The sequence below is a fragment of the Antechinus flavipes genome, chromosome 6 (assembly GCF_016432865.1).
Source record: "Antechinus flavipes isolate AdamAnt ecotype Samford, QLD, Australia chromosome 6, AdamAnt_v2, whole genome shotgun sequence".
Lineage (NCBI taxonomy): Eukaryota > Metazoa > Chordata > Mammalia > Dasyuromorphia > Dasyuridae > Antechinus > Antechinus flavipes.
Genome location: NC_067403.1, coordinates 86,269,841 through 86,295,464, shown reverse-complemented (window position 1 = coordinate 86,295,464; position 25,624 = coordinate 86,269,841). Strand labels below are relative to the sequence as shown.

At 38.8% G+C, this 25,624-nt stretch overlaps 1 long non-coding RNA gene across 1 annotated transcript; it reads right to left on the bottom strand.

Moving 5' to 3' along the window:
• Positions 1 to 18,362: 18,362 nt before the first annotated feature.
• LOC127539884 (uncharacterized) lies at positions 18,363 to 24,437 on the bottom strand. Its single transcript, XR_007948043.1, has 3 exons — positions 24,026 to 24,437; positions 23,696 to 23,830; positions 18,363 to 18,732 (listed from the first exon to the last, which is right to left on the bottom strand). It is a non-coding gene; the product is annotated as an uncharacterized LOC127539884 (long non-coding RNA).
• Between the last annotated feature and the right edge of the window lie 1,187 nt (positions 24,438 to 25,624).

The following is a 25,624-nucleotide window of genomic DNA, read 5'->3' as shown; positions in this document are numbered from 1 at the left end:
ACAGAATAGTCAACTATAGCAATCTAGTGTTTGACCAACCCAAAGATCCTAACTTTTGGGATAAGAATTCATTATTTCACAAAAACTTCTGGGATAATTGGAAATTAGTATGGCAGAAATTAGGCATGGAGCCACACTTAACACCATATACCAAGATAAGATCAAAATGAGTCCATGATTTAGGCATAAAGAATGAGATTATAAATAAATTAGAGGAACATAGGATAGTTTATCTCTCAAACTTTTGGAGGAAGAAGAAATTTGTGACCATAGATGAACTAGAGACCATTACTGATCACAAATTAGAAAATTTTGATTACATCAAATTAAAAAGCCTTTGTACAAACAAAACTAATGCAAACAAGATTAGAAGGGAAGCAACAAACTGGGAAAACATCTCCACAGTTAAAGGTTCTGATAAAGGCCTCATTTCCAAAATATATAGAGAATTGACTCTAATTTATAAGAAATCAAGTCATTCTCCAATTGATAAATGGTCAAAGGATAGGAACAGACAATTCTCAGACGAAGAAATTAAAACTATTTATAGACATATGAAAATATGCTCCAAATCATTATTGATCAGAGAAATGCAAATTAAGACAACTCTGAGATACCACTACACACCTGTCAGATTGGCTAAGAAGACAGGAAAAAATAATGATGAATGTTGGAGGGGATGCGGGAAAACAGGGACACTGATGCATTGTTGGTGGAGTTGTGAATGAATCCAACCATTCTGGAAAACAATCTGGAATTATGCCCAAAAAGTTATCAAATTGTGCATACCCTTTGATCCAGCAGTGCTACTACTGGGCTTATATCCCAAAGAAATACTAAAGAAGGGAAAGGGACCTGTATGTGCCAAAATGTTTGTGGCAACCCTATTTGTAGTGGCTAGAAGCTGGAAAATGAATGGATGCCCATCAATTGGAGAATGGCTGGGTAAATTGTGGTATATGAATGTTATGGAATATTATTGTTCTATAACAAATGACCAGCAGGATGAATACAGAGAGGACTGGCGAGACTTACATGAACTGATGCTAAGTGAAATGAGCAGAACCAGGAGATCATTATATACTTCAACAACGATACTGTATGAGGATGTATTCTGATGGAAGTGGATTTCTTCGACAAAGAGAAGATCTAACTCAGTTTCAATTGATCAAGGATGGACAGAAGCAGCTACATCCAAAGTAAGAACATTGGGAAATGAATATAAATTGCTTGCATTTTTGCTTTTCTTCCTGGGTTATTTATACCTTCTGAATCCAATTCTCCCTGTGCAACAAGAGAATTGTTCTGTTCTGCACACATATATTGTATCTAGGATATACTGTAAACTATTTAATATGTAAAGGACTGCTTGCCATGTAGGGGAGGAGGTGGAGGGAGAGAGGGGAAAAATCGGAACAGAAGTGAGTGCAAGGGATAATGTAAAAAATTACCCTGACATGGGTTCTGTCAATAAAAAGTTATTATATAAAAAAGTATATGCAGAAATTTAAATGTGTAATTTCTTCACTGGAGCCCCAAAGATGCAAAATCTTATTCCTCTCTAAAATATTTTAAAATATTCTTCTGCATATAATAACTATGTTCTAACTGAGTTGCTTTGAAGGATAATATAATAACTTTCGTAGGATCTGTATAAATGAAATAGTCATAAATGCTTCACATTCTGTTTCTATAAGTAGACAAATACCACAGGTTCACAAGATTTCCAAGAGAAGCAATTATACTTCCTTCATTAAGCTAACGTTACTTAAATTCATCATCAAAATCACTTTCTCTTTAAGATTTAATAACAAATGAGTGCAACAAAATTGACTATATTTCATTGTGTTCTGTTAAGGCACTGATAATTTTTTATACTTCAAGTAACAGAAAAATGACAGGCTTCTGAGTTTTTGATGCTGGTAATATTTAATACTCTAAATGTCAAAATAGGATATGGCTGATCAAATATTACCCTGGGTACTTAACTGATTTTTTAAGGTGGACGTGGGAGAGGAAAGAGAGAAGAGAAAAGTATTAATAATCTGACTTCTCTTGCTTTTTTGGTATTTTAACTATACTCACCTCATTGTATTCTTCAATTAAGTAAGACTGACCTATGTCTTCCTCCAGCATGATACTTCCATTTTCCTATATTGTGCCTTTGCATAAGCTGTTGCTCTTATTAGGAATTTTCACCTCTTTCTCTCCCTCCTTCCTTCTCTCTCTCTCTCTCTCTCTCTCTCTCTCTCTCTCACACACACACACACACACACACACACACACACACACCCACACACACACCTTCCTTGGCTTCTTTCAAGACAGCTCAAATTTCAAATCTTTGGTGAGATTCCTTCTACCAATCTCTCTCTACCCATCAATCCCACTTTATGGTGCTGCTTCATTTAAAATTAGCTTCCATTTATTTTGTATATATCCTGCATATGTCTAATCATTTATGTGCTATTTTCTCCAATAGAATTTTAATTCCTTGTGCACAGGGATTATTTTCTCTTTGTATTTATGGCTCTTAGTTTTGTATTGGCCATATACTAATCACTTAATGTAAATACATATTGACTGAATATTTTTATCCATTAATTATACAAGACTAAATATGTAAAATTCTGTCTCTCTCTCCCTCCCTCCCTCTCTTCTTCCCCCCCCCTCTCTCTCTCTCTGTGTGTCTCCTTCTTCCTTCAGATTCCTTTCCTTCAAATTCACTATTTTCTTCGTTGATCCTCTAGATTTCATTTATAGTCTGGATTAGTAATCAGAAGAGATAGAATTTTGAAACTTAGTTCTTTGCTATGTATTAAAATTATAAAATTTCAGAGAGACCTTGAAAATCAAACACACACATCTACCCAAGATAAATACATACATATATATATATATATATATATATATATATATATATATATATATATATATACACACACACACACACACATATATATATACACATAAACACACCCACATATATACATATGTGTAAATATATATTTAAATATCAAACCTTTTCCTATTCCTTTGATCACTTTGGGGTCAGGCCTAACAGTTAAATAGCTGTATCGAAGCAGCCACATTTTTAGCAAACATAAACTGTTTTTCCAGAATTACAGATATTCTGTAAAATTTCCAGAAAAATTTTACATTTTCCCAGAGTAACCACTCTGGAAAACAGAGTGGTTATACCCATTTAAAACACCAACAGTGCATCGATTTACTTATTTAATCATATCCTTTCTAGCCTTTATGTAGTTTTCCTTTTTATCAATGTTTTCCCAATTTAATTTACATAAAATGAAATCTCAGAAATGATTATTTTGCAATTTTCTAGGAATGATTTGGAGAATTTTTGAGGTAACTATACATTTACCTGAATTTTTTTTCCATGACAACTTCCTATTCATATCATCAGAGCATTTATCAGTTTGTGACTTTAATATTCTATCCCTATATAATTTAGAAATAAGATCTTTGTCACAGATAATTGCAAATATCTACTCAAGATATTTTTCTTTTTAAATAGTTTTCCTTTTAAAATTTTTAATGCAGTTTTTAAAAAAAAATTCATAAGATATATGTTCATGAATTGTGTATGCTTATATCCTGTAGAATATTCATGTTAATGTTTCAATTAATTTTAAGTGACTCAATAATTCTTTAAATACATCATCATTTCACCTCCAAAAGAGTAACTTTATTTCTTCCTTATGAATATTTCTTCATTTTTATCTAGTGTGATTCTATGTTAAATAAAAGTAGAGACAATAGACATTTGCTTTATCTTTGATTTTATTGTAAAAGGTTCAAGTTTGCTCCCATTACAAGTAAGTATAGATCTTAATTTTAGATATAAATTGTTATTAAAATATTTTCTAGGTAGGTCCATTTATTCCTATACAGCTTTTTCTTTTTTTAGCATTTTAATAGACAAGAATGCTTTATTTTATTAAAAGTTTATTCTTATGGTTTTTATTGATGTTATTAATAGAATTAAGTTTATAATTTTCTTAATATTAAGCCAACTATGTATTTCTAGTAGAAATACAACCTACACAGTTTGCATCATCTTTATGATATAGTTTCATTGGTCAGTAAATAGTAAAATTCAATAAAATATCAATCTATCAAAGTATTCCCAAAGAATATTGCAATAAAATAATTTCCCTCAAGCCTAACAATGGTAAAATTATTTTGAAGCTAATAACAAGATTTGAAATCTTAACTAAAAATATACTAGTTTGCATTCATATGTTGCACTACTTCAAGGTTTGTAAAGCACTTTATATTTATTATCTCATTTTATCCTTAGAAAAATCACTTAGGTAATTATATGGAATTTTAGAGTTGGGGGAAATGAGGCAGGGAGTATTTTGAGGTTCACATAATTATTAATGAAGCATCAGAGACAAGATTTCAACTCAGGTCTTTCTGACTACAATATAAGCACTCTATCCACTGTGTCATCCATCTGCCTAAAAATTGTACTCATAATAAATCTTTAATAGAAATATTATGCCCAACCCTAAATACACAGTGTCTATCCTACAAAGTTCCATGCAAAGCCCCTTACAATAAAATACTACTTTCTCTTAGCAAAATAAATAAACAAAAATAAGATTTGTAATAATGCACTGTTAGAGTTCAAATGTTGGAGTTTGTTCTTCTCAAAGCACAGCCGGTTTAGAGGCTTAGAGCTCTTCGGATGTCTCCAAATCCAAAGGTTCTGTCCTTCAGCCTCTGCCTCTGCTTTCTTCTGCCTCCAACCAAGACAGAGATGGACGGTCTCTCTTATCTCCTTCTGGGGAGCCCAGCCACCAACTTGCCACGGAGAGAGGGCTTCTGGCGTAGCTCCACTGAAATCCGTCAAAGTGTTCTCTGCACCAGAGTCGCTCCTCTCGAGTCCAGCGCGATCGGCCAGCCAAAAGGAAAAAATGTATTCTGCCATAGATCCCTCATCGCTGGCCTTTTATCTGCCTCTTCTGAGAGAATGGGATTATGGGTTTTCTCCCATAGTGCTCTCTGGCCCAATGAACTTTAAGGGAGGTGTGAACTCCCTGAAAGTAGAAAGTCTACTTTGTGAAGCTAGCATACTTGTGGACTCCAATGAGTAAAGGTGGGAACACAAGCCTTGTCTTGATTAGTTCTACTTAGTATCTTGTTTCAGGTTCTGGCCAAAACATCTTCTTGTAAGATTAGATCAACTCTAATTAGTTAGTAGTTAGTAAGGATTCCAACAATGCACAAAATCCTTCTTCAATATAACTATTCCTGCTAATCTTCTCCAAGTTAAAAATACCAGTTTTCTCCACTTATATCTTATATAACTAAGGAAGCTCTTGTGACTCTTGATGCATACATTTGGACATCCACTAAAATTTTTATTTTCTACAAGCTCTTCTTTTACTTGCCTTTTAATTTAGAATTTCTTATCTTATCAGTGTTACTTTCCTGCCAGTTTTTATGTTTCAGTTTTCTGCATATTTTAATGTCCATGATAGGAGAATAGAAATAAATAAATAACTTATGGATTGTAGAAAGGATAATTTCTCACATTATACTTTTAGCAACAATAATATGCTAATCTACCTATTTTAAATAGAATTTTATTTTCAAGGACAAGAATTCTATTTTTTCTACTTTTGCTGATAAATTGCAATATTGGTCACTTCTCTCCTGCACAATTCAAGTATTGAGAATGCTTATAATTACACAAACATCTGAAACTGCACCCAACTATGCCTATTGTTTAAATTCTTCAATTTTTGAAAAAAGTTGCATATTGCATTCTCTCTTTTATTTTAGTTAACCTCTTGAATGGTCAGTACAAAAGAGATGCTTTGAAAAGACAGGCCCATTGAGAATTCACCAGGAGTGCCCCCTGGCATATCCTTAAACTCGACTGTATTGTAATAATGATGAGCTTGCAGATCTTTATTGTTTATTTTTTCTGATACTCAAATTATTCCTTCTCAGCAATCTGGTTCTTTTCATGCTAATTGATTATTTCATGACATTAATCAAGTCTCTTCTATTTGTCACCATCAGCAATTTTGCCTTAGAATTTCTCATCCAAGTCTTCAAAATGAAAGTCCATGATTAAAATAATTTCCTCCAAGACACCTTGTCTCTCTACTTCCATCTTCGACCTTATACTGTTCAGCGGTTTTTGGACCATATGTTAATTGTCTTCTTTGCTCAAAGTATCTTCAAATGATTATGATAGCTTTATTCTCCTTGTAGAACTCTTATCTAGAAGAGAAATTATGGATCCAAAATTGAGGATTGTTTATATCAATCAGTATTAAGTACCTATAATGTGACTGACACTGTACTAAGTACCAAGCATTTTATTTTAAAGTGGCAAAAAGCCATCTCTGTCATCAGGAAACTTAAAATCTAATGAAGGAGAATAATATGCAAATAAATATGTACAAAAACAAGTTATATATAAGATAAATAGAAAATAATTAAAAGGGAAAGCCCTGGAATTAAGGAGGATTAAGAAAGGCTTACTTTAAAAGGCATGGCTTTAATTGGGACTTAACAGAAGCCAGGGATACACATAGTCACAGGAGAGGGGAGAGAGCATGAGAGAAAGTCAGAGAAGATGTCTGGAGTCGAGAGGGTTTTTTATTTGTTTGTTTGTTTGTTTTTTTGGTTTGTGAAACATCTGGAAATAGCATGATAGAAATTAGGAATAGACCAACATTTCATAACCAATGCCAAAATAAGGTTGAATGGTTCATGTTTTAAACATAAAGACTGATAATATAAGCAAATTAAAAGAGCAGTGGATAGTCTACCAGTCATATCTTTGGAGAAGGAAGGAAGTTAAGGTCAAAGAAGAACTAGAAAACATTATACAATTCTAAATGGATAATTTTGATTACATTAAATTAAATTTTTTTTCATAAACAAAACCAATGCAGTCAACATTAGAAGTGAAATAGAAAGCTAGGGAACAATTTTTACAGCTAGTGTTTCCAATATATATAGAGACACTCTCAAATATAGAGAGAACTGAGTCAAATTTGTGAGACCACAAGCCAGTCCCTCCCCATTTGATACATGGTCAAAGGATATGAACAAACAATATTTCAGATGAAGAAATTTTCAGATTGAAGTCATTTCTAGTCATATGAAAAAATGTTCTAAAGCACTATTAATTATAGAAATAAAAACTAAGAAAACTCTGAGGTACCACTTCATACCTATCACATTAGATAAAATGACTATATAAGGTAATGATAAATGTTGGAGGAGATGTAGGAAAACTGGAACATTAATGTATTGTTGGTGGAGTTGTGAAATGATCCAACCATTCTGAAGAGCAGTTTGAAACTTTGCCCAGAGGGTAACGTCTCTACTGGGTTTGTATCCCAAAGAGACCATAAAATAGAAGAAAAAATCCATATGGCAAAAATGTTTTTAACAGTTCTTTGTGTAGTGGCAAAGAATTGGAAATTGAATGGAAGCCCATCAATTGGAGAATGGCTGAATAAGTTATTGTATATGAAGGTAATGGAATGTTATTTTTCTTTTTTTTTTAATATCTTTTTATTGATAGAACGAATGCCAGGTTAATTTTTTACAGCATTATCCCTTGCATTCATTTCTGTTCCGATTTCCACCCCCCCACCACCACCCCTTCCCCCATATGGCAAGCAGTCCTTTACATGTTGAATAGGTTACAGTATATCCTGGATACAATATATGTGTGCAGAACCGAACAGTTTTCTTGTTGCACAGGGAGAATTGAATTCAGAAGGTATAAATAACCCGGGAAGAAAAACAAAAATGCAAGCAGTTTATATTCATTTCCCAGTGTTCTTTCTCTGGGTGTAGCTGCTTCTGTCCATCTTTGATCAATTAAGGCTCTCTTTATCGAAGAGATCCACTTCCATCAAAATACATCTTCAAACAGTATCGTTGTTGAGGTATATAATGATCTCCTGGTCCTGCTCATTTCACTCAGCATCAGTTCATGTAAGTCTCGCCAGTCCTCTCTGTATTCATCCTGCTGGTCATTCCTTACAGAACAATAATATTCCATAACATTCATATACCACAATTTATTCAGCCATTCTCCAATTGATGGACATCCTTTCATTTTCTAGCTTCTAGCCACTACAAACAGGGCTGCCACAAACATTTTGGCACATACAGGTCCCTTTCCTTTCCTTAGTATCTCTTTGGGGTATAAGCCCAGTAGAAACACTGCTGGATCAAAGGGTATGCACAGTTTGATCACTTTTTGAGCATAGTTCCAAATTGCTCTCCAGAATGGCTGGATGTGTTCACAATTCCACCAACAATGTATCAGGGTCCCTGTTTTTCCACATCCCCTCCAACATTCCCCATTATCTTTCCCTGTCATTCTAGCCAATCTGACAGGTGTGTAGTGGTATCTCAGAGTTGTTTTAATTTGCATTTCTCTGATTAATAATGATTTGGAGCATAGTTTCATATGTCTATAAATAGTTTCAATTTCTTCGTCTGAGAATTGTCTGTTCATATCCTTTGACCATTTATCAATTGGAGAATGGTTTGATTTCTTATAAATTAGAGTCAATTCTCTATATATTTTGGAAATGAGGCCTTTATCAGAACCTTTGATTGTAAAAATGTTTTCCCAGTTTATTGTTTCCCTTCTAATCTTGTTTGCATTTGTTTTGTTTGTACAAAAACTTTTCAAGTTGATATAATCAAAATTTTCTATGTTGTGGTCAATAGTGATCTCTAGTTCTTCTTTGGTCATAAATCCCTCCCTCTTCCACAGGTCTGAGAGGTAAACTATCCTATGCTCTTCCAATTTATTTATAAACTCATTCTTTATGCCTAGGTCATGAACCCATTTTGACCTTATCTTGGTGTACGGTGTTAAGTGTGGGTCAATGCCTAGTTTCTGCCATACTGATTTCCAGTTTTCCCAGCAATTTTTGTCAAATAATGTATTCTTATCCCAGAAACTGGTGTCTTTGGGTTTGTCAAACACTATATTATTAAAGTTATTGGCTGTTTTGTCCTTTGAATCTAACCTATTCCATTGATCAACTAGTCTATTTCTTAGCCAATACCAGATGGTTTTAGTAACTGCTGCTTTATAATATAATTTTAGATCTGGTACAGCTAGGCCACCTTCATTTGATTTTTTTTTCATTAATTCCCTTGAAATTCTTGACCTTTTGTTTTTCCATATGAACTTTGTTGTTATTTTTTCTAATTCATCAAAGTAGTTTTTTGGGAGTCTGATTGGTATAGCGCTAAATAAGTAGATTAATTTAGGTAGTATTGTCATCTTTATTATATTTGCTTGCCCAATCCAAGAGCATTTAATATTTTTCCAATTGGTTAGATCAGACTTAATTTGTGTGGAAAGTGTTTTGTAGTTTTGCTCATAAAGTTTCTGATTTTCCCTTGGCAGATAGATTCCTAAATATTTTATACAATCAGTAGTTACTTTAAATGGAATTTCTTTTTGTAACTCTAACTGTTGGGTTTTGTTAGTGATATATAAGAATGCTGATGACTTATGTGGGTTTATTATATATCCTGCAACTTTGCTGAAGGTGTAGATTGTTTCTAATAACTTTTTGGTAGAATCTCTGGGGTTTTCTAAGTATACCAACATATCATCAGCAAAGAGTGATAATTTGGTTTCCTCATTGCCTATTCTTTTTCCTTTAATCTCTTTCTCAACTCTTATTGCCAAAGGTAGCATTTCTAATACAACATTAAATAGTAATGGTGATAGTGGGCAACCTTGTTTTACTCCTGTTCTTATTGGGAATGGTTGCTGTTTGTCCCCGTTACATATAATGCTTACTGCTGGTTTTAAATAGATGCTACTGATTATTTTAAGGAAGAGTCCATTTATTTCTATACTCTCAAGAGTTTTTCATAGGAATGGATGTTGGATTTTATCAAATGCTTTTTCTGCATCTATTGAGATGATCATATGGTTTTTGTTCATTTGATTATTAATATGGCCAATTATATTGATAGTTTTCCTAATATTGAAGCAGCCCTGCATTCCTGGTATAAATCCTACTTGATCATGATGTATTATCCTGGGGATGATTTTCTGTAGTCTTTTTGCTAATATCTTATTTAAGATTTTAGCATCAATATTCATTAGGGAGATTGGTCTATAATTTTCTTTCTCTGTTTTCAACCTACCTGGTTTAGGTATCAGTACCATGTCTGTGTCATAAAAGGAGTTTGGTAGGACTCCTTCATTCCCTATTTTTTCAAATAGTTTTATAAAGCATTGGAGCTAATTGTTCTTTGAATGTTTGGTAGAATTCACATGTAAATCCATCTGGTCCTGGGGATTTTTTGGGGGGAGTTGATTAATAGCTTGTTCTATTTCTTTTTCTGAAATGGGACTATTCAAGCAATTTACTTCCTCCTCTGATAATCTGGGAAGCCTATATTTTTGGAGGTAGTCATCCATTTCGTTTAGGTTATCAAAAGTATTGGCATAAAGTTGGGCAAAGTAACCCCTTATTATTTCTTTAATTTCCTCTTCATCAGTGGTAAGTTCTCCTTTTTCATTTTTAAGACTGCCAATTTGATTTCCCTCTCTTCTTTTTCTAATCAGATTTACCAAAGGTTTGTTAATTTTATTGGTTTTTTCATAAAACCAACTCTTAGTTTTATTTATTAGTTCAATAGTTTTTTTTTTTTTTTTACTTTCTATATTATTAATTTCTCCTTTTAATTTTAGAATTTCAAGTTTAGTAATTGATTGGGGGTTTTTAATTTGATCTTTTTCTAACTTTTTAAGTTCCAGGCCCAATTCATTGATCTTCTCTTTTTCTATTTTATTCAAGTAAGCCTCTAAGGATATAAAATTTCCCCTTATTACTGCTTTGGCTGCATCCCATAAATTTTGATATGATGTCTCATTGTTCTCATTATCTTGAGTGAAATTATTAATTGTGTCTATAATTTGCTGTTTCACCCAATCATTCTTTAAGATAAGATTATTTAGTTTCCAATTACTTTTTGGTCTATTTACACCTAACTTTTTATTCAATGTAGTTTTTATTGCATTGTGGGCTGAAAAGAAAGCATTTACTATTTCTGCCTTCCTGCATTTAATTTTGAGGTCTTTGTGTCCTAATATATGGTCAATTTTTGTGTAGGTTCCATGAACTGCTGAGAAGAAAGTATACTCCTTTCTGTCACCATTCAGTTTTCTCCAGAGATCTATCATACCTAATTTTTCTAATATTCTATTTACCTCTTTAATTTCTTTCTTATTTGTTTTGTGATTTGATTTATCTAAATCTGAGAGTGCAAGATTGAGATCTCCCACTATTTTAGATTTGCTGTCTATTTCTTCTCCCAATTCTCTTAGCTTCTCTTTAAGGAAGTTAGATGCTATACCACTTGGTGCATATATGTTTAATACTGATATTGCTTCACTGTCTATAGTACCCTTAAGCAAGATATAGTTTCCTTCCTTATCTCTTTTAATTAGCTCAATCTTTGCTTTTGCTTGATCTGAGATAAGGATGGCTACCCCTGCTTTTTTGACTTCACCTGAAGCATAATAGATTCTGCTCCAGCCTTTTACCTTTAGTCTGTATGTATCTCCCTGTTTTAAATGTGTTTCCTGTAAACAACAGACTGTAGGGTTCTGACTTTTGATCCAGTCTTCTATCCGCCTCCTCTTTATGGGAGAGTTCATCCCATTCACATTTGCGGTTAAAATAACCAATTCTGCATTTCCTGCCATCCTAATATCCCCAGATTATACTTTTCTTTTTCTTGCCCTCCTTCCCTTCTTCCCTATTGGTCCCACTAACGTCGCGCAGCTCTCCCTCTTTAGTATCCCTCCCTCCTCCCTTGGAATCCCTTCCCCTTTCTTGTACCCTTCCCTTATTACTCTTTTTCCTTCTCCCTTTTCCTCTCCCACTTTTTAATGAAGTGAGAGAAGAATCTGTGTAAAACAAATATGTCAATTGTTTCCTCTTTGAGCCAACTCTGATGAGAGTAGGATTCACACAATGTTCCTCCCCCTCTCTAAGTTCCCTCATATATGATAGGTTTCCTTTGCCTCATTGTCACATGTAGTTTCCCTCTTTTTATCTCCCTTCTTCCCTTTTTCTGACGCTATCCCCTTTCCATTTCTACTTCCCTTTTTTTATGTTATATCGGTATGACCAAATAATACATATGGTTTTTATGTATATTCATAACAGAAATACAGTTCTCAAGAGTTCCTTTTACTTTTTTCTACTTCTCTTGATTCCTGTTGTTGAAGATCAAATTTTTTGTTTAAGTCTGGTTTTTTCCTTAGAAACAGATGGAATTCCTCTATTTCATTAAATGTCCATCTTCTTCTGTGGAAAAAAATACTCAGCTTAGCTGGATAGTTTATTCTTGGCTGCATTCCAAGTTCTTTTGCCTTTCGGAATATCTGATTCCAGGCCCTTCGCTCCTTTAATGTTGAGGCAGCCAGATCTTGCGTGACTCTTATTGTTGCATCTCGGTATTTGAACTGTTTTTTCTTGGCTGCTTGTAAAATTTTTTCTTTAGTCTGGAAATTCTGAAGTTTGGCCACAATATTCTTTGGAGTCTTTATTTTAGGGTCTTTTTCAGAAAGTGTTCGATGAATTCTTTCAACCCCTATTTTCCCTTACGGTTCTATTACTTCTGGGCAGTTCTCTTTGATGATTTCCTGTAAAATGGTATCTAGTCTCTTTTTTTCATCATAATTTTCTGGTAGTCCGATGATCCTCAGGTTATCTCTCCTAGATCTATTTTCCAGGTCTGTTGCTTTTCCAAGTAAATATTTGACCTTTTTTTCCAATCTTTCATTTTTTTGGTTTTGCTTGACTGATTCTTGATGTCTCACTGAATCAGTCATTTCTATGTGTTCAGTTCTAAGTTTTAGTGAGTTATTTTCTTTGTTGGCTTTTTTAACTTATTTTTTGTATATGTCCAATTGAGTTGTTTTGCTCTATGGAATTTTTTTCCATTTCACTAATTTTTTTTTTTTTTAATGAGTCATTTTCTTTTTCCAATTCGCAAACTCTGTTTTTTACCTTTTCCAATTCACATTCAAATTTTTCTTTTAGTGAGTTATGTGTCTTTCCCCATTTTTCTTCTAGCTCTCTTTTAACTTTTTAATAGTCTCTTCTAGGAGAGCCTTTTGTATTGGAGACCAACAATTGTCTGGAGACTGTCTGCTATTAGTCTCTTCAGGGTTAAAAAGCTGTTCTCTTTCTGTGTAGAAACTATCAATCGTTCTTTTGATTTTTTTACTCATTTTGTTAAAGCCTGTAAGGTCTGCCTTCAGAGCCAGGAGGTTATCCTCCTGCAGAGCAGTGAAAGGTATATGGGCGGACGGGCAGCTGTCCTGCCTTCAGGCTACAAAAAGCATGGAGGTACTGGAGTGTTCTGGGAAGGAGTTCCCCACCCGAAAGTAACTCAGGCCTGCAGGGCCGGGCTGGGAAAGTGCCTTTCCAAGAACCTCAGCTGTGTGAGATAACGCCTGCCCTGGGGCTAGACACTGAGCAGTGAGAGTTTCACTGCCCCAAGCCAAACCCTGCCCTGGGGCTGTGGGTATTAGCAGCTGAGCAGTAAATGGATTTGCAGGGACTGGAAGTGTCTGCCCGGGAAGTGCAGTCAGCTGGGGGGGTTCTCTTGCCCCAGGCCGAGCCCCCCACACTGCCGATCAGAGGCTGCCCAGGCTGTACCCCCCTGCTGTGCAGATTAGTAACTGACCCCGAAAAAGCCCCGAACTGCTGGATGTGGCCACAGGGCTGCGGTAAAGTCTGCCTGAGTCACTTCCGGGTTTGAGGGGTTACAGCCAGATCTCCTTAGGTTCTGGCATTTTTTAGAGGACCCTCTGTTTTAGGCTTTAACTTCTCTGCCAGTTTACTGCTTTGTAGTCAAGGCAGAGCAGTTAGCCTAGAGCAGAGTGGTCCCTATAACTTCTCTAGCCACAGAGATCACCCCCGCCCCTGGTCTGCTCAGGACACTAGCCTCTCGCTGCCTGGGCTAGTCTGTTCCTGGCCCCTCAGGACAAACCTTTCCTGGCGAGCTTCCGGATCGGCTGGTAAGTTGTAGTGCTTCTCATCTTCAGGAATTTAAGCAGTGAAGAGTTATTTTTAAGGCTGGATTAAATAGTTGGTTATGAGGGGGATGAGAGGAGCTTAGAGATTCGTGTGTGCCTGCTCTGCCATCTTGGCTCCGCCCCGAAAGTCCGGGCCTCTGCAAAGCCCCTGTTCTGAGAGGTCAGCACCCCTCCTCCAGCCAGCACTCTGACAGCCGCCTTTCTCTCCAGCTAAATGTACGGACTGGCACCCATTGCCCCCCATCCCTCACCACCTCAGCCAGGCGGGCACGAGGGCGCTCCCACCCGGGTGGGCCTTGTGTGTGCACGGATTTCTAGGTATGGCGTCAGCCCTTGGAAGTCTGTAGTCCCGGCTCAGTGAGGCTGCACTGGGGCCACCAGCATCTACAAAGGAAGGGCCTGACTGTCACCGAAACTCCTTCCAGCTGCGGCTCTGTGTGCGGGGAGGCAGGAGCTCTGGGCACTTCCCAAGGCGCGCGAGGAGATTCGGGGCCTCTTATTAGGCGCCTCTTGGACCTCGGTCTCAGTCTGGTCCCGGAGGAAGGACTGCTCTGACAGCATCTTCCTCTTGTCTCTTAATAGCTCAGCCCCCTTCCTGGGGTGTGACAATGTCAGAGCTACAATAGGGAGGGGAGGAGAGAGGGAGGAAGAGAGAGGGGGGGAAACAGTGAAAGATGAGGAGAAAGAGAAAGAGAGAGAGAGAGAGAGAGAGAGAGAGAGAGAAAGAGAGAGAGAGAGAGAGAGAGAGAGTCAAAGCCAGAGGGAGGAGACAGAGGCAGAGACATGGCAGAGAGACAGAGAGCAAGACAGATAGAGAGAAAAAGGAGGAGGAGAGAAGGAAAAGGCGGAAGAGGAGAGGAGAAATAAAAGAAAAAGGAGAAGGAGGAGGAGAAGGAAAAAGAGGATGAGGATGAGAATGAGGAAGAAGAAGAGGAAGAAGAGAAAGAGGAGGAGGAGAGGAGAGGAAAGGGGTAAATAAACTGAGCTTTAGGATCATTTAGTTTGTTCCATTTCACAGAGAAAAAAACTGCGTGCTGGCCCAGAGATAGGAAGTTTAGTCTTTCCTGGGGGTCCTTAATAGAAGAGGGAGCACTCTGGGGTGAAACCCAACAACATCAGAAGAGAGGAGGTGGGAGGAGGGGAGAAGAGGAGGTGGGAGGAGGGGAGAAGAGGAGGCGTGACGAAGGGATGATGTCCCATAGCTCTGGCTCTGAGGCTTGCCCAGGGCACAAGGCCCCTCTGGGCTCTGGGAGGCTAGGCCCGGGCCAGCTCCGCCAGCACGGAACAGTCGGCACCAGTCTGTCCCTGGGCCAGGCTGGCCTGGCAAACCTCCTCAGAGAAGTGCCTGGCTCAGCGTTGGCAGGCGGCTGCCAGGGGACGCGCTCAGCCCACATCCTGCCCTTGTGGAGCTCGGGAGAGGGCAAGAGGACAGTCACAGATTTCGGCATGGCGACTCCAAAGCAGACCGGGCCCTCGGACCAGTTTTCTGGTGACAATAAGGGCAGGGTACGGTCTTCCTAAGGGGCAAGGCGATCCCGAGGACTCCTGGATCACTGCATAGCTCGTGTTCTCTCCAGCCCCACTGAGAGTCAGCATTTTAATTGTGAAGCAATGGCTCAGTTCTGGGGCGAGATCAGTCAGACCCTAGATGTCATTTGGTCTGTAAGGGCTCGCTTTCTCCAGTGCAGTTGGAGGCACTCGTGGAGTCCAGTGCACTGGGAGGCATCTGTGGGGTCCAGCGCACAGGGCTCTGGGTCAGGAGTCAGGACGACGAGTTCAAACCCGCCTGACTCAGTTTCCCCCACCAGGGAAAACGGGGATAGTAATAGCACCTGCATCTCAGGACAAACTGAGAGAACGCTTATAAAGCACTTTGCAAACAGGAAAGGGCCATATAAATGCTAACTTTATTGTCAGGTTCCGTGCTGCAAAGGCAGAGGGAAAGGAGGCACAAATGATATTTCCAATTTCCAAGAGACTCAGAGGAAGGTACTTGATCCAAAGGAAGGCAGTGGCCAGAGCCCGGGTGGAGGGGAGAAAATGCAAAATGACTCAGAATAGCCTTACTCAGAGAGGAAAGGGAAAGGCCTTGAAGTGAGCCTAGGAAGAAGAGGTGCAGGGGCTGCTGAAGCAGAGTGAAAAGCTAGAGAGCATCCAGCTAAGTCCTGTGAGTCCTGCGGACCACAGCAGGGCCAGGGCCGTGCTGCTGTCCCAAGGAGGTGATCAGAATGATGATCCTGACACATGGCAAGACATCCTTCTCAAGCACTCTTTTCCAAGGCAGGGAAATGGAATATTATATTTCTGAAAGATTTCCAACAGATACACTTTTCTGTTTAAGCTTTAATTCAATCAATTGAATTGAATGAATTCTGCTATACAAAAGTAAATCAAGCTCAGACTAATATTATCTAAGCATTCTGATTAATTAAGGCTTTACTATATATAGGGAAAGTTTCTGGGGAAAACGTGTAAATTCAATATATAATAATCATGCATAATACTGATATAATCATGTGTATTTTATAAATAAGAAACTATAGTATATATTTTGAAAAGAAGAGACCATATAGTCCCATCCATTCATGTTACAGATGATGAAACCATTTCAGAGACATCAAATCTGGGATCTTAACTCCGATCTCTGAAACACCAAATCTAGTTTTCTTTCTTTTACCCTTGAGCCCCTCTAAAAAGGTGAATTATTTATTTTAAAAAGTTATTGAAATCATCTACTGTTTTTCTTCGTGTTGACCAGCATACAATATGGATGATAAATGCTTGGTCATACAAATACTTGAAAAACACGTCTAACCCAAAATCTTATATTTGGAAGATGGCGATATGAACTTTGGGGAATTCAGGAAGGTAATGGGGAGCTTGATACATAGTAGGAGTTTAATAATGCTTGTTTCCTTCCTTAATAAATGTTGGTAAATTGAAGTGATTTGAATTGGAAAATGGCAGAGCTACAAAAGCCAAACTCAAACAGTTCCTGCCCTCAAGAAGGCAGGTTTCTGTAGATAAGACCATCCAACCCCAAAAGCCAGAACGGAAAGCCCAATCGAAGGATGAGAAGGTGCTGTCAGAGAGAAATCCAGACCTCCTCTTCCACACCCTAGGAGGCTTCCCAAGCCCAAGCTAACGACTTGTTCTGGAAGCCGGCTTGACTGGCTTGTCCAGTGCCTTCTTCAGCCAATTAAGGCTGCAGCCTGCTTGGGAGTTTGTTTGGTTTCATTTTATTGCCACGGCCTGTACATCAATTCACAAGAGGTATTGTTCCAGCTTTATCAATCAGGGCAAACATCTTTTGTGGCTAACCCAGGTTTGCCATTAACGATGGAATCAAATCAGATGGGGTTTTCCCATCTCCAATCATGCCGGCTCTAGAGCACCCATTTGCTTTTCTGGGACTCTTACGTTAGCCCTTCATCCATTGGGTTGAGGTTCCCAGCTTCTGATGAAAGGTTAGATTTTCAGAAACAGAAGCTTTACATTTCAGCCATACAGATTGAATGAGCAAAAATCAGGCAGAAGAGAACTTCAAAAGGGGAATTGGGGGGGGGGGGCTCTAGGACATGCCTGTGGGGACCAATTATTTTCTGGCTCAGCCTTCCCCTAGAGCAGAGAGGAAGCACCGGGATGCGAATCTTATCTAAGCCAGTCCCTATCATTCTGAATTGCCTCCCCAGTGTGGAATGGCTGCTCTGCCCCTCCAGAAAGATCCAAAAGACTTCAGGAGGGCCAGTTCCTAGCTTCCCAGGGACTTCTCTGGTTGCTAACCCAACCCCCCACTACCTCTTTCCTCCAGACTTTCAGACGGTCCCCAGTCTCTGATTGCAAAGGTCCTGCTTACAGTTGTTTCACAATCTCAAAGAACACCACATCTGCCTCTCTCCCTTATTCTCAAATGCAGATAGCCAGGCTTTACCCATCGGCTGTATTGACTAGTTGCAAATAGGGGAAAATTTTAATTTATCTAATAAGTTTGCCAATAAGTGGGGAAAAAATTTAATTTATCTAATAAGTTTGCCAATAAGTATTTCTTTATGATTAACGAGCCGGCAAGTCTAATCACCAGATAGCACAGAAGAAACTGGGAAATATCAGTAATCATGTGGGAGCGAATGAATGACAGCTTGACACCTTTAGAAACAGAAAAAGGATTTTTATTTTAAACCAGTAACAATCTCAAACAATATAACATATTTAGCTTTTAAAAAAAGAATTTTTTTAAAATAAGTAACAATTTCAATATAACATCTCAACTTCAGAAACAGAAAAAGAAAAAATTTTAAAACCAGTAACAACAATCTCAATAATATAACATTTCAATAATCTTGGCAACAAAACATTGCAACAGTCTTAGCAACAGAACATTCCCCCCCTTCCCTCCCTCCCCATTATCGAAGGCCTTCAGTCAAAATTCAGTTATTCCTACAGTTACAGTTAGTAACAGGGTAGGCTCAGTCAACAGTTGACAATAGAGCAGGTCTTTCCAGACCGGCTAAGTCTTCTGTTCTCTTATAGTAGGTGGCTCTGGCTCAGATGCCAACGTCTGGATGAAGTCGATCCAGCTCCGCAATGTTAAGTGGGTTCAGGAGTCGCGTGGACAGCACGATTACCTAAGAACAGGAGGGGGTGGGGAAACACCACATATAATTAGGGAGGGAAAATCCGATCCTGCCTTAGCCATGGTGAAAGAAACAAAAGGGTATGGGGTATTACTTTTGAATGGACTGGGGGGGGGGGGGGGCGTGGTTTTGGGGGCAGACAGACCCCATTTCCAAGTTTCAAGAATGGAACGCAATCCAATTTTAGATTTTCTGAGGTTCGTGGCTTGGGGTAGCATGATGGCTACCTTGTGCTCCATCTCAGAGTCTGTGCCCATCACTCCCCATCCCTCAGAACTCGGACACTTAAGTTTCTGTTCTCCACTACTGTAGATAGCAACTCTACTGCTGAGAATTTGGACACAAAGTGATTTTGCTTTCAGTTAGAATTGCTCCCTCCTAATACCACTCTCTGGCTTCAAAGATGAATAGCTGCTCCCTTTTGCACAGTCTTTCAGATCATTTTCAAGCATGGGGTCCTGATGCTCCGGCCCTTCCACGCCCTAACTCAAACCTTCCTCTGGTTTGGGTTCTCCATCCCTGGAGCAAAAAGGGCCTTCCAGAGCCAAGGAAGCATTGGGTCAATGGTTATCTTTGTTTTGGGCTTGTCTACCCTAGAAAGGAGAAAGTCTGGTACACTGGGAAGGGCTGGCTTTGGAGCTGGAGGCTATGGATTCAAATCCCAGATCTGCTGCATTGGGTGTGTAAAATGGAGTTGAATTGCTCTAAATCTAGGGTCAGAGGGCAATAGTAGCCAGTATCTTTGTCAAGAAAACCCTAAATGGAATCACAGCTAAACAACAAAAGTGCCATATAAATGTCAATTATTATGAGACCCTGAGGCTTTCTACAGCTTAGGGGTATGAGGGACAGAGCATGAAACTTGAGTCATAAAGTCCTAAATTCAAACCCAAATGCAAATATCTAGTTGCTATGAGTCAAGACATTATCTTGAATGTTGTTAGTCCTCTTCAGAAATAAAGGATGAACCACAACTGAGAGAGAACAAGGCTGCCTACCTTAGTTTCCTCATCTGTAAAATAAAGACCAAAGTACCCACCTTTTTTGCTGTATCAGATGAAATATTTCTAAAGTTCTCTGCAAACTTTAAAATATTAAATAAATGCTATCGATTTTTATTACTTTGTTATTATTATTTGGAGCTGTGATGTTCAAAAAGAAAATGTCAATAAAACTTAAAAAAAAAGTGAAAGAATTCTCCTAATTTGGGTCAGAGAAGAAAGAAAACCTAACTAGAAGTGGAATCCAAAGATAACTGGCAATATCTACTCATTGTAGTTTAAATCTAGGCCTTACCCTTAAAAAAATTGGTCTTTCAAAGCGAAAATAGATTATGAAAGTAACATTATTTAGAGAACATAAAACTTGGGTTTTATGTAAGATAGATTCCAGAGGAAAGTATGGTCTCTACAATAGTTGGTTATCTTCCTTCCTTTCAAAAGAGAAAATGCCTTTTTAAAATCAATATGGTGTCATCCTTGCTATTTTTGAGACAGGAAAAAAAAAATCCTAAATACGAGAAAAAAAAGGACAAGTTCTTCTATGAATAATATAAAGTCCCAGGCTCAAGGATTACACTTCTCAATTTATAGTTTACATAACCTCTCTATCAACAAGACCTGCGCAGTCTGTGGTACAGTATGAGATTCTGTGGAGATACCAGATTCCAGACAGTTTCTAGCCTCCAGAATCTAAAATCCAGAACATAATATTAATTCTAAGAACTCTGTCCATAACAGGTTGGTGAATTTGAGCCACACTGGTAGCTTTGGAGGTGGTGGTGCTTAGGGAGGGAAGAAGAAAAGAAAAGTTAGATGGTGGGTCAACATAATGACAATGAGCAAAAGTTCACATTCCCACCAATCTGCGCAAGGTATTTTTGCCTACAGCTGACAACACACACACACACACACATATATAATATATTCTATATATCTATCTTATGTCTATCTAGAATATGCAGATATGCACTCTCTCTCTCTCTCTCTCTCTCTGTATATATATAAATTCAGCCACAATGGCCAAGTTCACCCAAATAGTCAAAGCACATCAGCTGTAGGCTTTGAAAATGCTGGCCTTAAAATATATATGAAGGTATCTTATTGGGAAGGGAAAGGGAAATTGAACATTTAGTCGAAGCTTTATGAGCACCATGTCGTTTAGGCGCAGAAGTAGAATCGGGATTGAATAATTCTAACTCTTGAAATCTTCCCATTCCGTGGAATTGAGACCTTCTGTTACAGAACCCATAACACAAGAAGGCTCTTTGGGCTGTCCAAGCCAAGCTGGGCCTGGGTCTCTCCCCTGTGAGGCTGAGAATTCCCCCTTTTCTCACTTCTCCTCAGAGAAGCAGCCCTTCCTCCTTATCCAACTACTACATTTTCTAAATAAGGAAGACAGAAGTGGTGAAATGATGACTTAGATTCAGGTCTTTGACCTCTCAGTGCAATATTCTTTTCATTAACTGGACCTGCAGGCTTTCTCTCATCATATACATAGGAACCCTCCCCTCCTCCTCCCCCCTCTCCCCCAATATCCCACTACTCTCAAGGAAACTGATGGCCTGGTGTCCTTGAATTGTACCCAAGGAAATTGTTTCTGAAAATCTGCTGTTGAGTGATAAAGATATGACTTTCTCTTTTCCCTTTCTTCCCTCTTTTTCCTTCCTTTTTTGTTCTCTATAATCTTTTCTGTAAAGGGAAGACAGGTCACTGATAATGCTCTAGACCTCCCATGAAGGAGACACGGTTTAGTGGAAAGAACAATGGTATGGTCTCAGATGATTTGGATTTGGATCCCATCTTTACTACTCACTTGCTAAAAACCTCAGTTTCCTCATCTACAAATTGGGGAGAATAGTGATTATATGACCTCCCCTTCATAGGGGGTATTATGAGGAAAGCATTGGATGGACCTTAGAGCACCAGAGAGACAAGTTATTAACAATTTATTTTTGTGGGCTCCTTAATTCCTAGTACAATGCCATACCTATCTGAAACATTTAGAAATGTTTTTTGAAAAAGTGAGGGCAGACCCAAAGTCTTAGCCAAGATTCAACCCACACCAGTATACTAATCTATGGCTTGATCCAGAGATTCTTAACTTTTTTTGCATCTTGAATCAACTGGGGAAGAACTATAGGAGGAAAACTTTCCCTATGTTTTTTTTTTTTTATTCTTATTTTCTCTTAAATTCATAATTGGAGGAAATGCTAAATTTTAACGAAAAGTTAGTGAAAATAAAAGCATATATGCCCCCCCATCCACGTTCATGGACCTGCCCCCTTGAAATCTATCCACAGACCCACAAAGAAGCCAGTGGCAAGGGGCTGGCTGGCAGCAAACTGCCTTGAGTTGTGTCGCCCTTCCCAGTGACCAAAATCAGTGGGATGTGTAGGGGGACCATAGGAGCCCAGATCCAGTGAAGCTTGGGTGCTGGAGGGAGAAGGATGTTCCCTGCTCAGCCTTCCCTTTCCTACTCATCTGTCAACACTTCTGGAATAAATGAGCAAGGCACGGCGCTCAACTCCTGGATCAGAGCACTGTATCCCACTCAAGGAAGGAAGAGAAAGTGAAAAAAGGGGGACACATCTGACTCAAGGGGTTCATGCTCTCAGACATGAAAACAAGGGCCTCTGAGACAAACACTTGAGTTCCTCTGCAGCCTCAGGGCAGCCATAATTTGTATGTCAACAAGCTTGGGTGATTGCGGACAACTATATCCTGGAGTTTTATATGCTGCTGGTACAAGGGGGAGAGGCGCCCAGTGCCAGAGTGCGTCCTGGCCAGAGGTGGGGCAGAAAAGCCCTATGGGAGGGGGGGGCAAGAGGGGCCAAACCCCTCACGGCCTTCTCTCCCAGGAGCTCCCAAAGCAGAGGCAAAGACAACTATCTCGGAGGCCTTTGTGCTCACATCCCCCACTGTCCTCCCACTCACTCCCGGCCCACCGGCAGGATTGTGCCCTTTGTTTTCCCCTTTTCCAAGCTATAGCTTGTGACGGCAGATGCCAGAGCCTTCCCATGTCTGTCCGCCAGCAGAAAACACGGAGGGATGCAGGCCACGGGCTCTGCCTTCAGGGCCTCTGGGATTTCTTAGCCGGGAGAAGCTGAGAAAGGTGGGGCAAGGCTTCCCCCTCCCTTTGGGAATCTCTCATGTGAAAATGGGCACCTGTGTGCCCTCTCATACACACACAAACTCATACACACAGACACACATGCACACTCACACAATCACTCTTCCTCACAGTCACATACACAATTCACATATTCACACTCTTCTCTCCATCTTTCTCTCTCCATTCTCTATCTCTCTCTCTCTCAAGCACACACACACACACACACACACACACACACAATGAATATTCAGAAAGAAAGCTAGAAGGCTTTGGACACAGAGTGATAAATAACATCCTCCCCTAAAATTGATGATATTTCAACAGATAGGAAAAAAAAAAGCAAGTTGCCAATATAGTCATTTCTAACTTAAATCATAAACTTTTTTTGCAATTATGTAAAATATTTCCATACTAGTTATTTTGTACAAGAAGACTTGAATGAAAGAAAAAAGACAGAAAGACAGGAAGAAAGAGAGAAAGAGAGAGAAAGAGAAATAGAGAGAAGAAAGAAAGAAAGAAAGAAAGAAAGAAAGAAAGAAAGAAAGAAAGAAAGAAAGAAAGAAAGAAAGGGAAGAAAGAAAGAAAGGGAAGAAAGGAATGATAGGAATGATAGGTTCGATATATGACTTCAATGCTAAGGTGTGAGGATCGGCCACTATCTCAATTCTTCTCCTCGAATTTTCATGGACATGAGCGTCTCGATTATAAAACAAAACACCCAAAGCTTCCGAGTAGAGCTCACTTGGGCTAATGATGTACCCTCATTTCAGTTCTCTGCATGACACATCCATCACCTGCAGGAGGGAACTTCAGGTACATTATCTCCATGTAGTTGCTTTACCTTCATGAACATGCTAAATCCCGTTTTAAGTAGGTCGCTGAGGCCCGAAGACACGTGTTCAATATCGCCAGAATCTGGTCGCTGTGGGTTCGGTATCTCCTCCATAATCTGCTTCAGCAATGGCTTATAGGTTGCCTGAAAAGGTAAAATGTTACCGCATTAGTGAAAGATATGTGTCCAATTGATCTACTGGAATAACCATCCAAAAATGGCAATTTTGGGGGAGGGGGAAGAGAGGAGAAAAGAGAATCAACACTTTTCCAAGCCAGATAGAAAGCAACAATTTAGCTTACGAAATTAGAGAATAAAATATAATAATTTAATACTGACTTGAAGACAATCTCAATCTTTGAGAGCAGCTCTTGGTATGATGCTCATTACTGCCAGAAAGGATCTATCTATCCAGTCTATTTATTTACATAGCCTCGCTATCTATAATTTTAATCCTTCTATTCATTCTCTTTTCTACCTATAAATCTGTTTTCTACCTATAAATATCTTTACTACCTATAAATCTCTTTTCTACCTATCTTTTCTACCTATAAATCTTCTTTCTGCCTATAAATCTCTTTTTCTACCTATAAATCTATTTACTTATCCATCCATTGATTATTATCTATTTATCTATGCATCAGTATATCTATATTCATCAATCTATCTGTTTACCCTATCCATTCATCCCATCAGTTGCCTATCTATCTAATCTATTCGTCTGTATTGTCCACTCATCCATCTCCATTCGTCTGTTCACCCACCCACCCACCCATCCCTCTCTCTCCCTTGGCTGTCAGGATACAACTGGGTTGCTGTGGACAGAACATCACCTTTATAGTCAGCAAACCTTGGTGTTCTTGAGCATGTCACAATGAGCCAGGTCTCCATGGAGAAGGTAAGCAAGGCAACTGCTCATCAGATGAGGTTAGTGCTCAGCCTATATGCAGAGGTTTTCTTTTTTTTTTTTTTTTAATTGTAATTAAAGCTTTTTATTTACAAAACAGATGCAGGGTAATTTTTCAACACTGACCCTTGTGAAACCTTCTGTTCCAAATTTTTCCCTCCTCCCCACCTCCTCCCCTAGATGACAGGTAGTTACATGTTCAATATGTTAAAACATATGTTAAATCCAATATATGTAAACATATTTATACAATTACCTTGCTTAGGCAGAGATTTTCTTCCTACTTCTTTTTATTGACGTTGTTTTCCCCAATAGAATATAAACTCTGCAGGCAAAGACAATTTTGTTTTTATCTTTCTATCTCCAGGGTCTAGCGTAATGTGTGACACACAGCAAGTATGTAATATATGCTTGCTACTTGTTTATTTGTGCTTTGCCGACTGAGGAGTCCCAGACGGATGGATGAGGTGGGGTACCCAATGAATGATAGTCACAAAAGACACAGGGACCAGGATCTGGGGACACGAGGAGAAGCCAGTGGGGAAGGGAGCTAAGCCCCTATATGGTTCTTGGGATGGAGGCTGGGCTTTGGCTGAGAAGCAGAAAGAGCTCAGGCCAGGGTTAAATCCCCTGAACGCCTCATCAGGTACCTTTCATCTTGTACAATTTGGAAAACACCCCTTTGAACGCTGCAGATCTTGAATCCCCTTGTTAATTGGGCAAGGGTTGTCTGCACAAGACACGTCCAGTCTTAGGCCAAGGTTATCATGTTAGATCCATATGATAGTGAGTCTGGAAGAGGTCACGAGCAACATGCCCGGAGAACAACATCTGCTTAATAGCTCTCTAATGCCACGGCTGAAAAACACCAATAAATCAAGTGTTGCAACAACTGGGGGAAGAGATTAAAGCGCACATTAAACAGAAGCATTTGCTTTGAGAAATTGTAGGGTAAAGATCATTTGAAACAAAATAAAAACGATCTGTTCCAATTGTCAGGCAGCCGGATCCCCTGAATAAATACAACCGAT